At 42.2% G+C, this 15,852-nt stretch overlaps 1 pseudogene; it reads right to left on the reverse strand.

Annotated features, from left to right (window-relative positions):
* Nucleotides 1-13,152: 13,152 nt before the first annotated feature.
* On the reverse strand, nt 13,153-14,483 carry LOC149438338 (E3 ubiquitin-protein ligase UBR1 pseudogene; annotated as a pseudogene).
* Nucleotides 14,484-15,852: the final 1,369 nt, after the last annotated feature.

Below are 15,852 nucleotides of genomic sequence, written 5' to 3' on the forward strand. Positions count from 1 at the left end.
TTTACACAATTTGCTTATAGCAAAGAATTACTTTGCTATAAGCAAGCATTTACCTGAATGACATCGATTCATTCAGGGTTTTTTTTTTGTGCTTAGCTGTGATTTGGCCACAGCTAATCACATGACATGTGCATGTGACCTGCTGTGACCATTAACAGCTAGGCACTAGTATACAATGGATGGCATGAATGAAGCCATCCATTGTATACAACTGTCATGTGACCTGCTGTGATTGGTCACAGCAGGTCACATGGTACCGGCAACAGGGGTCGGTACTCAGATCTGTCATAGGCCGTGTCCGAGGTACACGGCCGGTGACAGATTGCACCGCTGTGCGGCTCTGCAACCGCGCGAACTGCGCATGTGCGGGAGGACACCAAATGGTGTATACTCCGGAAATCTGCAGCACTTTTGCGGCCCCCAAACGGCTATAGGCCGGGCGGCTAATGGTTAATTCCCCTTTCATCTTGGATGGAGCATTAGATGCAAATATGTATGGAAACTGGCTGTGTTGAAATTTCGGTAGCTTTTGTGAAGAAAAGCGTAAAGAAAACTTTGCAGTTCAGCCCCTGAGCTTCCATTCAAGACATTTGTCATTTGGCTGGGCTGTTCAAGTCCTTTACATGTAACCTCCCTAGCGGCCTGATTATGTCCATATTTCTGTGCTCAAAGCGGTACATTTTTTTTCATGGAAATATGTATTTTTTTTTATTGTAGGCCTGTAATTTTTAGGAATAACTCACTGAAATCTGTCTGAACAAGAGTCTAGTAAACATTCCGGGTATGATAAAACATGAAACAAGAAATCATAAATTGTAATTTAATAAATAATCATAAAAAATAATAATATACTAATAATAAATTTAATTCAATAATGTAATCAAACCAAAAACACTGAAATGTGAAATATAGCGCCAAGTTCGCACATCGCTGAGCAAAGTCGCAGAATCGTTTCCAGTGTCTGATGACGAATTTCTCCCACGAATCATTATCACTCAATTCTGCAAGTGGTTCTGATTTACTATCGCTGTTCTCTAGCCGGTCTAAAACCGCTTTTGACCTAAAGGGACGCTCTTTGGACGCCATGGACGTTTCTCAGTTTCCAGGTAGAAAGAACAGTAAAAATGCAGGCAGGGGACAGGACAAAGCACTCGGGACCAGTGGCGGACTGACAACTCATGGGGCCCCCGGGCAATATTATTTATTTATTTATTTTAGGTACTTATATAGCACTGTCAATTTATTGTACATTCACATCAGTCCCTAATCCTCAAGGGGCGTACATTTTAAGGTCCCTAACTTACAATCATACATACACATATTAGGGCCAATTTAGACAAGATCCAATTAACCTACCAGCATGTCTTTGGAGTATGGGAGGAAACCAGAGTACCCGGAGGAAACCCATGCAAGCACAGGGAGAACATGCAAACTCCATGCAGGAGGAGCCATGGTTGGGAATCAAACCCATGACCCATTTACTGCAAGGCAGACGTGCTAAAACTAAGGAGATCATGGGGCCCCTGTGTCCTTGCCCACACTCAAAAAAGCCTATGAAAGGTACCAGGGGCATCTCATGGGGCCCCCTACTGACCCCAGGCCTTGGGCAGTGCTCAAGTTCCCAAATGGTCAGTCCACACCTGCTCAGGACAAAATGTATGTGAAATGGTTTGATACAGTAATGTTATACTATGTGATTTTAGTGATTTTAGTGAATGTCACTTTTTGTCATTTTCAAATTTCCCGCCAGTTCCATCCCCCGTACGTCCCGACGTCCCAGGGAACGGAACCCAGAAGACAGATGCCGGCATCAGCTGTGGGAGATTGCCGGGGACACTGCAGGAGGGACATCACGGGAGCGAAAGGACAAGATAAGTGAAGAAGAGATCCCGGAGCAATGCTGCAGTGTATTCAGGGGCGGACTGACAACTCATGGGGCCCCCGGGCAATAGGGGATCATGGGGCCCCTGTGTCCTTGCCAAAACTCAAAAAAGCCTATGAAAAAGGTACCAGGGGAATCTCATGGGGCCCCCTACTGACCCTGAGGCCTCGGGCAGTGCCCGAGTTTCCAAATGGTCAGTCCGCCCCTGAGTGTATTCCCGAGTGTAGCTCGGGGTTACCGCTTGTGGTGCTGAAACTTTACCCCGAGCTACACTCGGGAATATCTCCAGGGAGGTTAAGGAAGACAATTTAAATTGCATCTCGATATATATGTCACTCCTTTCAAGTGGTGGAAAGGTAGTCGCCCTGTAGGTTACTTACACAATGGTTCTGTCAGGATAAGTTGTTAGGCCGTGACTGCTGTTCCAGTAGCAAGAATCTTTAAGAACTTTGAAGATTGAAATCAGTTCAATGGTCTCAAAAGAGGTTGTAGATAAGCTTGGTTGCTGCAGGATATATAGAAACAAGCTATGGAGCTGAATGCAATATTAACGTTTTGTAGATTCCAAAAGAGAAAAAAGAATTGTGTAACCAGAAATTCCAAAAGAGGAAAAAAGTAATGACCCAAACTGGAATCTGAGCGGATTATTGCCGTAAATCACGGGGGGGACAAATTGTTCAACTAGGATGGCAATAACACTGCATGAGCTCGCCGGAGCATTGATGCTTCCCAGGTAGATGAGCGCACACAGAGTCAATCATAGGTGTCTGTCTGTTGTCTGGACGAGCTGGAGTTGGGTGAACGAGAATCATCCCTCTCAGAACCATCCTTTTCTTTTTTGTTTTTTTTTAAACAATTGCTTTTTATTCAGAAAAAAAAATCAGAACATATGAACAAGAATGAGCTACAAGAAAGCATAGCATATTATATCATGTAGTACACAGTTTACAAATTAGTTTTGGAGCAAACTCAGTAGTATAATAAAAACATTAGGAAGCATTCACATAGTAAAACGTTTACAATTTGCAGGTATAATCAAGAACAGAAGAAAATGAAAAGCTAGGAAAGCAAGAAAATAGCATAAGTAAGGACAGATCCATCTCTGCAAGAGATGCCCAGAATTCCCCAGCATGACCCACACGTCCAAAAGAGAGAAAGAGCTATCCACCCATCAGCCCTTTATATCTTTCCGAAAAAGTGAAAGTAAACCAACTGGACCACAATTTGTGAAACCTGGGAGCAATGTCATCAGTCATAGTCCATTCCAATTCCTGAATGCCATTAACCTCTCTTATCCAGTCTTGAATCGAGGAGGTATGAGTGGTCTTCCAATGTCTGGGAGAAGAACCATCCTTTTCTAGGATCTGCCATTCCTTCCGAAGGTGGATTCCAGAGAAATGATTGTATAGGTAGAGTCATCTTTGGTGATTAGAAGTTTCTCTGGGTATTGCCATTGGTAATACATTCGGTGGTCCCTTAGAGGTTTGGTGATGGTAACTAATTTGTTCCAATGCGCTTATATGGACGTCCCTAAATCCAAGCAGCTCTCACCCAACCCGACCCAATTAGTGTGTACAAATCAAAACAAATAAAATGGTGAAGCGCTATGAAATAAATAACTAAAATATTAATATCCTAAACATAATTAATCCACAAACAGATTTTAAGTCCGCGAACGTGCGAAAAACGAAAAAACCCGTAAGTGTTCACAAAAAACGTGCACTTAGGGGTGTGCTTTGTCCTTCCCCCGAAGGGGATGGACCTCTACCCTGATCCCCCGGGGCACAAAGCTCCTGACAGGGACAAGGTTCCCATTTGGTCCACCTAGCCAAAAGGCCTGGCAGACCACCGTTCCTTGTGGCCAGCCGAAGCCAGCCACTTAGTAATTGGTCAGGGGGCTCTCTCGAAGAGAAAACCCCCCAGGGACAGGGGAGGAAGGAACCAAAAGGCCACACATCCTCCCCCTAGACTTCAAACAGTGCTCTTGATCCTAACTGGATCCAAAATGTGAGTACGCAGGTGCACACTGCTGAAAAAACAGGAATGACCTGTTTGCATATACACTTATAGTGACTCAAAGGATTCAATGTACATAGAAATATATAAACACAGATGAATAAATGAAAAAAAAAAAACCCTGCCCCCAAATTGGGACCAATCAAAACCGGATATAAGTGTACCAAGTGAATCCCCTTTTGGGGAAGAAAAAACAATATATATTGTTGAGATTGGTTGCAATCAGCAGAAGAATGCCGCTTTGCTTGTTCCCCTGCAGCTGGGTGGGCATTCTGTGTGTGAGGAGCTGTCGGCCATCTTGGCCAGAGCAAGAGCAGAGGTGGGGTTGAAGGAAAAAGTCCAAAGTTGGTTTCTGTCTTTCCTTTTGTGGGACATGATGCTGGGGCAGGGGCGGACTGACAACTCATGGGGCCCCCAGGCAATAGTGGATCATGGGGCCCCTGGGCAATAGGGGATCATGGGGCCCCTGTGTCCTTGCCCAAACTCAAAAAAACCTATGAAAAAGGTACCAGGGGCATCTCATGGGGCCCCCTACTGACCCCGGGCCCTCGTTTCCAAATGGTCAGTCCGCCCCTGTGCTGGGGTGTTCCCAACCCTGCTGCCACCAAAACCGCTGTCCCTGGGTGATTTGTGTGCCTCCATTGAGCTCCGGTTGGCCATCAGCGCAGAGAGTAACAGAGTCAAGCGGACATCTTCTCCAGAGGATGGCCACACACTGTGGAGGATTAACCCCTTAGGGTCCACAGTGACCAGGGGCGGACTGACCATTTGTAAAATTGGGCACTGCCCGAGGGCCTGGGGTCAGTAGGGGGCCCCATGAGATGCCCCTGGTACCTTTTTCATAGGCTTTTTTGAGTTTGGGAAGGACACAGGGGCCCCATGATCCCCTATTGCCCGGGGGCCCCATGATCCCCTATTGCCCGGGGGCCCCATGATCCCCTATTCCACCCCTGGTTGTCAATGTCATAGTTCACACCAGTGCTTGCAGTTCCAGTGCGTTCCGAATGCAGAAAAAAATAATTGAACAGAGTGCAGTTTTCTTGAACAGAACTGTACTGGAACGTGATGAAACTCATCAAAAATGCACTGCAACGCACATGTCCCTATTTAAATAAAAAAAGATGGGGAAAATGAACCAGAAAGCATCAAAAATGCACTGGAACACATCAAAAACGTACCAGGATGCACCAGAAACGCATGTTCCTGTTCAAATTGAAACAAAAGAGAGGGAAAAAAATAAGCTTAAAGCATCAAAAACACATAAAAAATGCACCAAAAATGTACTGGAATGCACATGTCCCTATTTAAATAAAAAAAGAGAGGGGAAATTAACCAGAAAGCACCAAAACCGCACTGGGATGCACATGTTCCTGTTCGATTTGAAACAAAAGAGAGGGGAAAAAATGAACCTTAAAGCATAAAAAATGCACTGGAACACATCAAAAACATACCAGGATGCACCAGAAACGCATGTTCTTGTTCAAATTGAAACAAAAGAGAGGGGAAAAAAATAACCTTAGAGCATCAAAAACGCACTGGAGCGCATCAAAAACGCTCTGGAACCCACCAAAAACGCACTGGAACGCATAAAAAAAACACTGGAACACATAAAAAACGCACTGGAACCCACCAAAAATGCACTGGAACGCATAAAAAACACACTGGAACGCATAAAAAGTGCACTGGAACGCATAAAAAACGCACTGGAACACATAAAAAAATGCACTGGAACCCACCAAAAATGCACTGGAACACATAAAAAACGTACCAGGATGTTCCTGTTCAAATTGAAACAAAAGAGAGGGGAAAAAAATAACCTTAAAGCATCGAAAACACACCGGAGCACATAAAAAATGCACTGGAACCCACCAAAAATGCACTGGAACGCATAAAAAATGCACTGGAACCCACCAAAAAGGCACTGGAATGTGACATGTCCCTATTTAAATTGAAAAAAAAAGATGGTGGGGGGGATGAAGTGGAAAGCATCAAAAACGCACTGGAACGCATCGAAAACTCATTAAAAACGCACATGTTTCTATTTAAATTGAAGAAAAAGAGGAGAAAATGAAGCGGACAGCATCAAAAACGCACCATAGCACACCAAAAAATGCAGCAAAACCGTGCGTGCAGAAACGCATCTGGAACACATCTGGACTGCGTTTCTATAGTGTGAAGTCTCCCCTACACAGGGATTGGACAGCGTTGGATCACATGACGTTGGAGCAGTGCCAGCAGAGCTCAGTCAGTGTATGTATTGCCTGTCATAGAGATCACCCCCCTCCCCCCATCCCTGACAATGCCTTTCTTTGCTTATCTCTCCAGAAGATGTTCAGGCATCATCCAGAGTCTCTATTTACTTCCTAGACTGAGAGCTCACGTCGGTCCTGGTACCTGTGCCGTTCTTGGCTGTGTTCACAAATGACTGACACAGATCAGCCTCATGCTTCAGCCTCCCATCTTGTGACTTGATGCAAAACGCAGGCCATAGGCGGTTCGTTTATCGGCCAAATTTTCTTCCGAAAGAATAATCGTCCGATATTCGCACTGTTAGTGGGGCAGTGTCATTGGCCGATTATCGCTGTTCCTCCTCGTTCCTTTTATCGGTCATGCTGGAAATATATACGAAGAACGGCCGATTTTCGTAAGCATTGGTGGCAACAGAAAGACCGATTTTTCATTTTTCGGCCGATAAACAAACCGTCTATGGCCGGCTAAAGGGGGGAGATTTGCTAAAACAGGAGAGTACAACATCTGGTGCAGCTGTGCATGGCGGCCAATTAGCTTCTAACTTCAGCTTGTTCAAATTAAGCTTTGACAATTAAACCTGGAAGCTGATTGGCTGCCATGCACAGCTGCACCAGATGTTGTACTGTCTTGTTTTAGCAAATTGACTCCAAAGTTACAATGTACAGTCTGATCACCGGGGGAGGGGAGACTGCAGCATGCTGGGCACTGTGACAAATAGATGGTGCTCCTGCACCGGGACACAAGTGGTTAATGAGGGGGGTGGGGCAGGTTATAGTATTCCCATCATGTGATGGACGTCTCCGGCCTATTGGGGCAAATGCCCTCCCACCCCCCAAACGGCAGATTTGTGTCACTGCCTCTGTGACACAATCAGGGGCGGACTGACCATTTGGGCACTGCCCGAGGGCCCGGGGTCGGTAGGGGGCCCCAAGAGATGCCTCTGGTACCTTTCATAGGCTTTTTTGGGTGTGGTTTGAGTGTGGGCGAGGACACAGGGGCCCCATGATCCCCTATTGCCCGGGGGTCCCATGAGTTGTCAGTCCGCCCCTGCAGGGGCCCCATGAGCACTGGCGGACTGACCATTTGGAAACTCGGGCACTGCCCGAGGGCCCGGGGTCAGTAGGGGGCCCCATGAGATACCCCTGGTACCTTTTTCATAGGCTTTTTTGAGTTTGGGCAAGGACACAGGGGCCCCATGATCCCCTATTGCCCGGGGGCCCCATGAGTTGTCAGTCCACCCCTGCAGGGGTCCCATGAGTTGTCAGTCTGCCCCTGCAGGGGCCCCATGAGTTTTCAGTCCACCCCTGCAGGGGCCCCATGAGTTGTCAGTCTGCCCCTGCAGGGGCCCCATGAGTTGTCAGTCTGCCCCTGCAGGGGCCCCATGAGTTGTCAGTCCGCCCCTGCAGGGGCCCCATGAGTTGTCAGTCTGCCCTGGACACCATCCAGCAGTTGTGCATTTCCTTCACAATGACTCAGCCTTGGTGTGCTGATGGGAGGGGCCCCTTTGTGTAATATGGAGGTGATGGGGGCCACCACTAATGGAGGACTAGTACAGAATGTTCCTTTAATGTGCCACGTCTTCCCTCCCTCTGCACAGATCCCCTCCCCCCTCCCGGAGGAGGAGGAAAGATCGATGTCGTTAGTAAAGATGAAGTGCAATCTGCGTGGACTGGTCTCCCCTCCCCCATCAATAAATTAGATGATTATTAATGAGATATTTTATTGATTTGTTTTAATAAAATCTTTCTGTCGTCAATACATATGTTATTTTAGATCCAGTGATCTGATCACTTGGTCTCTGTGTTTCTCTATGCAATGTAGGCAGATCGTGGCTGGTGGGAGGGGCCAGCAGGGTGCTGTGCATACCTGAAACATCACAATCCCTGGCCTCAGTACTCCCCTTAGCATCCCTCAGCTCTGATGCAAGCGGTGGGCTGGCTCTTTGGAGGAGTTATGCAAATATCAAAATGCGTAAAAGCTTCCGTACTTCTCTATGCAATGTAGGCAGATCATGGCTGGTGGGAGGGGCCTGCAGGGTGCTGTGCATACCTGAAACATCACAGTCCCTGGCCTCAGGAGCCCTCAGCCCAGATGCAAGCAGTAAACTGGCTATTGGGAGGAGTTATGGAAATATCAAAAATGCGTAGGTGTCTCTGTTCTTCTCTATGCAATGTAGGCAGATCATGGCTGGTGAGAGGGGCCGGAAAGCCACTGTGCATACTTGAAGCATCGCTGTCCCCTGGCCTCAGTACTCCTCTCAGGAGCCCTCAGCCCTGATACAAGCGGTGGATCAGCTCTTAGAAGGAGTTATGGAAATATCAAAATGCCTTTATTCTGTATGTCATGGTCACTTAGACCTGGTCAGTGGTGGATGATGTCACAAAATTTAGAAAACATATTAAAAAAAAAATAAAAAGCCTTGACGCCTTTGTGGTTCTCTATGCAAGGCAGGCAGATCATGGCTGATGGGATAGGCTGGCAGGGTGCTATACGTGACATCACAGCACTCTGCCTCAGTACTCCTCCCAAGAGCTCTCAACCTTGATGCAAACAGTGGGAGGAGATATGCAAATATCAAAATGTCTTGACATGTGGGTCGTAATCTGGACTGCCCTCGGTTACACACTGAGCTTCCAATGAGTGAGAGGGGTGGGGCCAGGGACAATCAGGCTGGGAAGGAAAGGGCTAGATGACACTGGATGTTTTCCATCCAGGAAATGAGATGAGCTCTATCTTCTAATACAGGAGATGAGCCTAATGCTTTGTAATTCTAATTTGATTTTTTTTTTTTTTTTTTTTCTTTAGTGAATTATTCATTTTGTTTGTTTTTTGTTTTTTTTAGTGAATTATTCTTTTTTAGTTTTTTTTAGTGAATTATTCATTTTTTTTATTTGTTTTAGTGAATTATTCATTTTTTTGTTTTTTTTTATGTTTTTCTTAGTGAATTATTCTTTTTTTTTTTTTTTTGTGAATTATTCATTTTTTTTTTTTTTGGGGGGGGGGGGGGGGTTTAGTGAATTCTTCTTTTTTTGTTTTTTTTTAGTGAATTATTCATTTTTTTGTTTTTTTGGGGGGGTTAGTGAATTATTCTTTTTTTTTTTAGTGAATTATTCATTTTTTTTTGTTTGTTTTTTTTAGTGAATTATTCATTTTTCATTTAGTTGTAATTCTAGTACAGGGGAGGAGTATCAGACTGGAGGTCGGAGGTCGCGATGAGATGTAAATGCTCCAATAAACTCTGATTGGCTTTGATAAGAAGCATTTGTGCAATAGCTGCGACCTTTGGAAAGTACCATTCTGTGGGGGGAGGGGGGAGCCGGGAATCGGGATTATTTCTTGTCTGATAATGGAAACTATTTCTGTGCGATTTATCAGGATTATATTGTTCTCTCTTCTTAAGAAATCTTTTTTTTTTTTTTTTTTACTAATTTTCTATTGCTCCCCCCTGCAGTGGTTGGGGGTGGGGCTGCTGTGACCACATCAGACCGGATCTTAGCACAGATGAGGGGTGTCAGGGCACAGCTGCAAAGATCTCTTCTACAATATACTCACCCATATGGAAGAAAAATATATTTGAAATGCTACAATTATGGCCATGATTAATATATTTCCAAAAATATTTCAATAAATATAAATAAATATATATACACACTGCATGTTGAAATGCAAAAAAATCTGAACAACATATTAAAGAATATTCTTCAGATTATTATTAACATATAAAAAAAAAAGTAATTTTAACGTATATTTTTACTTATATTTGTAAATGCGTTCCGATAATGGAGATTTGTATCTTTTTTTTTTTTTTTTTTTAATTTTTTTTGAAAGGGGTATGTTTTAATTACAAAACGTGTGCAAATTTGCTATAACATGTGAATTACACATAAAATAATAACATACAAGAAACTCTCGACATTTTCCATTACAATTTGTGTTCACACACTGAACGCGATATAATATTCTGCTCACATCAATGAAAATGATAAAGCGTTTTAAATTCTATACCCTTCCCCTAAGGATGCAGGTACACAGCCCTGGAAGATAGAAACAGTTTAATATTTGAAGCCACATAAATCAGACGTGGCTCAACATAAAGAGGTTCTCCACGAATGGGTATTAAACTCACACAGCTTAGGACTGGCTCTTCAACATTCTACAGCCCTTCTTAAAGGGATACTGTTACTATTTTAATTGAGCCTCTTATTTAGTATACATATTGTTCATAGAAAATAAACTTGTTCCAGATTTTAAAATGTTTGGTATTGCACTACAACTTGAGTTATATGTAGAAGAAAAAATATACTACATTTATCCATATCTAATTTATTTTCTTTACTGAGCAAAATCAAACTTCAAAGCTGCTGTAAAATTTAAAAAACAGGACATCCTCCTGTTCACTTTATTGATTTAAATTCTACCCATCGCCCTGGTGCAATGGCAATTATTGTACCATGGTGACAGGTAGAATTTCAAATATCATTGTGGTACTTTTATTTATATGATATTTATTAAACAGACATTTTTTTTTTTAGTTATTAAACATTAACGCTGGGCAGCTTATGGGTTTCGGTGGTTGTACACATGAAGGTGGTGTGAGCAGTGTATTTGGCTCTTGTGTCTTAAAAGTCCTCCATCAAGACTAGGGTTCATACAAGTGGGAGGGGACAGTGATCAGGAATGTTGAAGTGCCAAGGTAAAGCAGGTTGTCAGAGATAGGCAGTCATTAAAAACGAACATGGGGTACCCGGATTTGATTCACTATGAGGTCTAATAAAATCATGGAAAAGCTCTTTAGAATGCATTTTTGTATACTGTAAAAAAAGAAAAACAAAAAAAAACAGTAAAGTCCACAATGAACATCAAATAGGCATTTTTTTTGCTATACTTGCTGCTATAATGCTGACCTGATACAAGTGAAAACATAGTGTTATGATGCAGCATCTATTTTCTTTCCTCTTTAAATAAATGGACATATATATGTATGAATCACACATTATCCACCTATGTGTCAGCTGGAGAATATGCTGCTAAAAAATATCTATCCATCTACAGTGCAGTCATTAGCGTGCCAGGGCAGGTATAACTTAAAGCTTGTCCCTCGTCTACCCTCCTGATTAGAGATGAGCGAATTATTCAAAAATTTGATTCGGCTGATTCGCCGAATTTGCGGGAGAAATTCGATTTGATGCAAATTTATTCGCCGCAAATTTAACTTATTTAAAGGGTTTCTAGGCTTCAGAGAGCCTTTATATTAGTGCAGAACACTGTACCTTTAATTTAAATGCCCTTGGAGTCTGCTGGGGAAGAGAACTAATACTGACAGTCAGTATGACATGCAGATGAGTGCCATCGATCTTAGAATCACCGCACACTTCACTCATTTGGGCAGTCACGGGGCACGACGAAGAAGAAGAAGAAGAAGAAGAAGAAGAAGAAGAAGAAGAATGAAAAGAAGAATGAAAAGAAGAAGAATGAAAAGAAGAAGAAGAAGAATGAAAAGAAGAATGAAAAGAAGAAGAAGAAGAATGAAAAGAAGAAGAAGAAGAATGAAAAGAAGAAGAAGAATGAAAAGAAGAATGAAAAGAAGAATGAAAAGAAGAAGAAGAAGAATGAAAAGAAGAAGAAGAAGAATGAAAAGAAGAAGAAGAAGAATGAAAAGAAGAAGAATGAAAAGAAGAAGAAGAAGAATGAAAAGAAGAATGAAAAGAAGAAGAATGAAAAGAAGAAGAATGAAAAGAAGAATGAAAAGAAGAAGAAGAAGAATGAAAAGAAGAAGAAGAAGAATGAAAAGAAGAAGAATGAAAAGAAGAAGAAGAAGAAGAAGAAGAAGAAGAAGAATGAAAAGAAGAATGAAAAGAAGAAGAAGAAGAATGAAAAGAAGCAGAATGAAAAGAAGAAGAAGAAGAATGAAAAGAAGAAGAAGAAGAAGAAGAATGAAAAGAAGAAGAATGAAAAGAAGAAGCAGAAGAATGAAAAGAAGAATGAAAAGAAGAAGAATGAAAAGAAGAAGAATGAAAAGAAGAATGAAAAGAAGAAGAAGAAGAAGAAGAAGAAGAAGAAGAATGAAAAGAAGAAGAAGAAGAAGAATGAAAAGAAGAAGAAGAAGAATGAAAAGAAGAAGAAGAAGAATGAAAAGAAGAAGAAGAATGAAAAGAAGAATGAAAAGAAGAAGAAGAAGAAGAATGAAAAGAAGAAGAAGAAGAATGAAAAGAAGAAGAAGGAAAAGAAGAAGAAGAATGAAAAGAAGAAGAAGAATGAAAAGAAGAAGAAGAAGAAGAAGAATGAAAAGAAGAATGAAAAGAAGAAGAAGAAGAATGAAAAGAAGAAGAAGAAGAAGAATGAAAAGAAGAATAAAAAGAAGAAAAAGAATGAAAAGAAGAAGAAGAAGAATGAAAAGAAGAATGAAAAGAAGAAGAAGAAGAAGAAGAAGAATGAAAAGAAGAAGAATGAAAAGAAGAATGAAAAGAAGAAGAAGAAGAATGAAAAGAAGAAGAAGAATGAAAAGAAGAAGAAGAAGAAGAAGAAGAAGAATGAAAAGAAGAAGAAGAAGAAGAATGAAAAGAAGAATGAAAAGAAGAAGAAGAAGAATGAAAAGAAGAAGAAGAATGAAAAGAAGAAGAAGAATGAAAAGAAGAAGAATTCCAGTACAGCAAAAAGTGTATCTGCAGAGAGCTCCGCTATTTCTGACAGTTCTCTGACAGTTCCTTCACATTTACAGCGGTTGAAACATTGTATCTATTTATTTCCAAATAAAAACATTTGTATCCTAAATGGAAACAAATAGATACAATGTTTCAACCGCTGTAAATGAACTGTCAGAACTGTCAGAGAACTGTCAGAAACAGCGGAGCTCTCTGCAGTGACACTTTTGCCGGCTGATCGGGGAAAATTTGATTTGTGCATCCGAAGTTTGCTAAAATTCAGATTCGATGCAAATCAAATTTTTCCTAATATTCGAAACGAATTCCACTTCGCCAAGTTTGATTCGCTCATCTCTACTCCTGATGTCTAAAGCAGGCTCCAGTTGAAGCCAAAAAACAACTGGCTTATTTCCAAGCTGCGAGCAATTTCCTCAATGATACAGTGTTGCTGCCACATGAGATGCAGCTTACGATATCGTTTTTGGGAGAGCCGCAAAGGATTTCCTCGGTTTAGACCAGGGTCTGTTTCTCCATATTCATCCAGGTACGGAGCAGGATATATGCAGCCTCTGGTTTTCCCCTCAATAAGAACCACTTTACATTCTCTTATCTTGAGGAAAATGCAGATTCCAGCTCCGCAGCGTAGTGCATGTGTTGTACAAGCCCCCAGTTCCTCGCCATCTACCACCTCCTGGCAACAAGTGTTCTGAGAACAGAGGACAGCCCCGCACAGGAGGCACATCACTGGGTGTTTGCGTTCAGCAACCTGAGACTTCGGACACCTGAAATGGGAGGCCTGGTTCAGCATGGAGCTGTAGTCTTCAGGCAGTTCTGTTAAAGTGTTGCGTTTCCTTGGATACCTGAGTGCTGCTTTTTCACCAGTAAGGACACTCAAAACAGCTGGATCAGAGCACCACCTCTGAACAAGTGGTTACACAGTGTCCCAGTGCTCTTGAAAAAGTAGAAACAAATTGGTAGGTAAACAGAGGTAGCTGCACAAAGCCTCAAACTGCTCTTCAGGAACCACCAATGTCTGCAGCTCGTCAGGTGGCGTCACTCTCAGCAGGTAGTAGAAGAAAAGGGCAGCACAACGCAGGAAAGGGAGAATGCCTTTCTTTACGCAATCCCAGATATACCCGCCAGAAACATCAGCCGCAAGGCAACCACTAATAAGCTGTGATAAGTCACGACATAAAGTGGCAGCACTAAGACCTTCTTCCCCATCACCCAAGGACACAGTTGGTACAGTGCATGCAGCAGATGTGAAAATGATTTGCACGATGTGGGCCATAGTAATAAGATGGAAGAGGTAGAGATGATTGTATGCAGAGACCAGGGGTGAAGGATGAAGGTTCACACCTTCTTCCCAGTATAAAGATGGGAAGGCCAAAACCGACCCCACTAGGAGGTGGAACGCATCTAGAGACAGTAAGGATGGAGTTCCCTCAAGCTTTGAATTTGGCAGAAACACTGCCAGTATCTGCACAAGATGGCTCTGTATTGTGGGCTGGTGACATGTAACTCTTTGTGCCTCTGCAAACTTCACTAAAGCTTTAAGTCCAGCGTGCTGACGATTCTGCAAAGAGCCAAACAAAGGCTTTTCTTCATCCTGTACTAAATTTTCAAGGCACTGAATTGTATATGCACACGTATTCCATGTCATCATAGGTAAGCGTGGGTCAGTTTCATTCGGTGGAACAGAGATTTGTATCTTTAACCATTTCAATACCGGGCACTTTTACACCTTCCTGCCCAGGCCATTTTTCACGTTTCAGCGCTCTCACACTTTGAATGACAATTGCGCGGTCATACAACATTGTACCCAAACTAAAATTGCATCATTTTCTTCACACAACTAGAGATTTCTTTTGGTGGTATTTAATCATCGCTGGTGTTTTTATTTTTTGCTAAATTAACAAAAAAAGACCAAAAATGTTGAAAAAAAATGTTTTTCTTTGTTTCTGTTATAAAAGTTTGCAAATAAATAATTGTTCTTCATAAATTTAGGCCGAGATGTATTCTGCTACATGTCTTTGGTGAAAATAACCCAAATTAGGATGTATTATTTAGTTTGTAGGAAAGTTATAGAGTTCACAAACTATGGTATAGATCTAAATATTGATCAATCCTGAAGTACTGACAGCCAATCTAATTTCTTGAGGTCCAAGAATGTCAGAACAGTACAGATATCCCCCAAATGTCAGAACAGTACAGATATCCCCCAAATGTCAGAACAGTACAGATATCCCCAAATGTCAGAATAGTACAGATATCCCCCAAATGTCAGAACAGTACAGATATCCCCCAAATGTCAGAATAGTACAGATATCCCCCAAATGTCAGAACAGTACAGATATCCCCCAAATGTCAGAATAGTACAGATATCCCTCAAATGTCAGAACAGTGCAGATATCCCCCAAATGTCAGAACAGTACAGATATTCCCCAAATGTCAGAACAGTACAGATATCCCCAAATGTCAGAATAGTACAGATATCCCCCAAATGTCAGAACAGTACAGATATCCCCCAAATGTCAGGACAGGACAGATATCCCCCAAATGTCAGAACAGTACAGATATCCCCAAATGTCAGAATAGTACAGATATCCCCCAAATGTCAGAACAGTACAGATATCCCCCAAATGTCAGGACAGGACAGATATCCCCCAAATGTCAGGACAGTACAGATATCCCCCAAATGTCAGAACAGTACAGATATCCCCCAAATGTCAGAACAGTACAGATATCCCCCAAATGTCAGGACAGTACAGATATCCCCCAAATGTCAGAACAGTACAGATATCCCCCAAATGTCAGAACAGTACAGATATCCCCCAAATGTCAGGACAGGACAGATATCCCCCAAATGTCAGAACAGTACAGATCTCCCCCAAATGTCAGAACAGTACAGATATCCCCCAAATGTCAGAACAGTACAGATATCCCCCAAATGTCAGAACAGTACAGATCTCCCCCAAATGTCAGAACAGTACAGATATCCCCCAAATGTCAGAACAGTACAGATATCCCCCAAATGTCAGGACAGTACAGATATCCCCCAAA

The sequence above is a fragment of the Staurois parvus genome, unplaced genomic scaffold (genome assembly GCF_062004578.1).
Source record: "Staurois parvus isolate SC_StPar_1 unplaced genomic scaffold, SC_StPar_1.0 ptg001192l, whole genome shotgun sequence".
Taxonomy (NCBI): Eukaryota; Metazoa; Chordata; class Amphibia; order Anura; family Ranidae; genus Staurois; species Staurois parvus.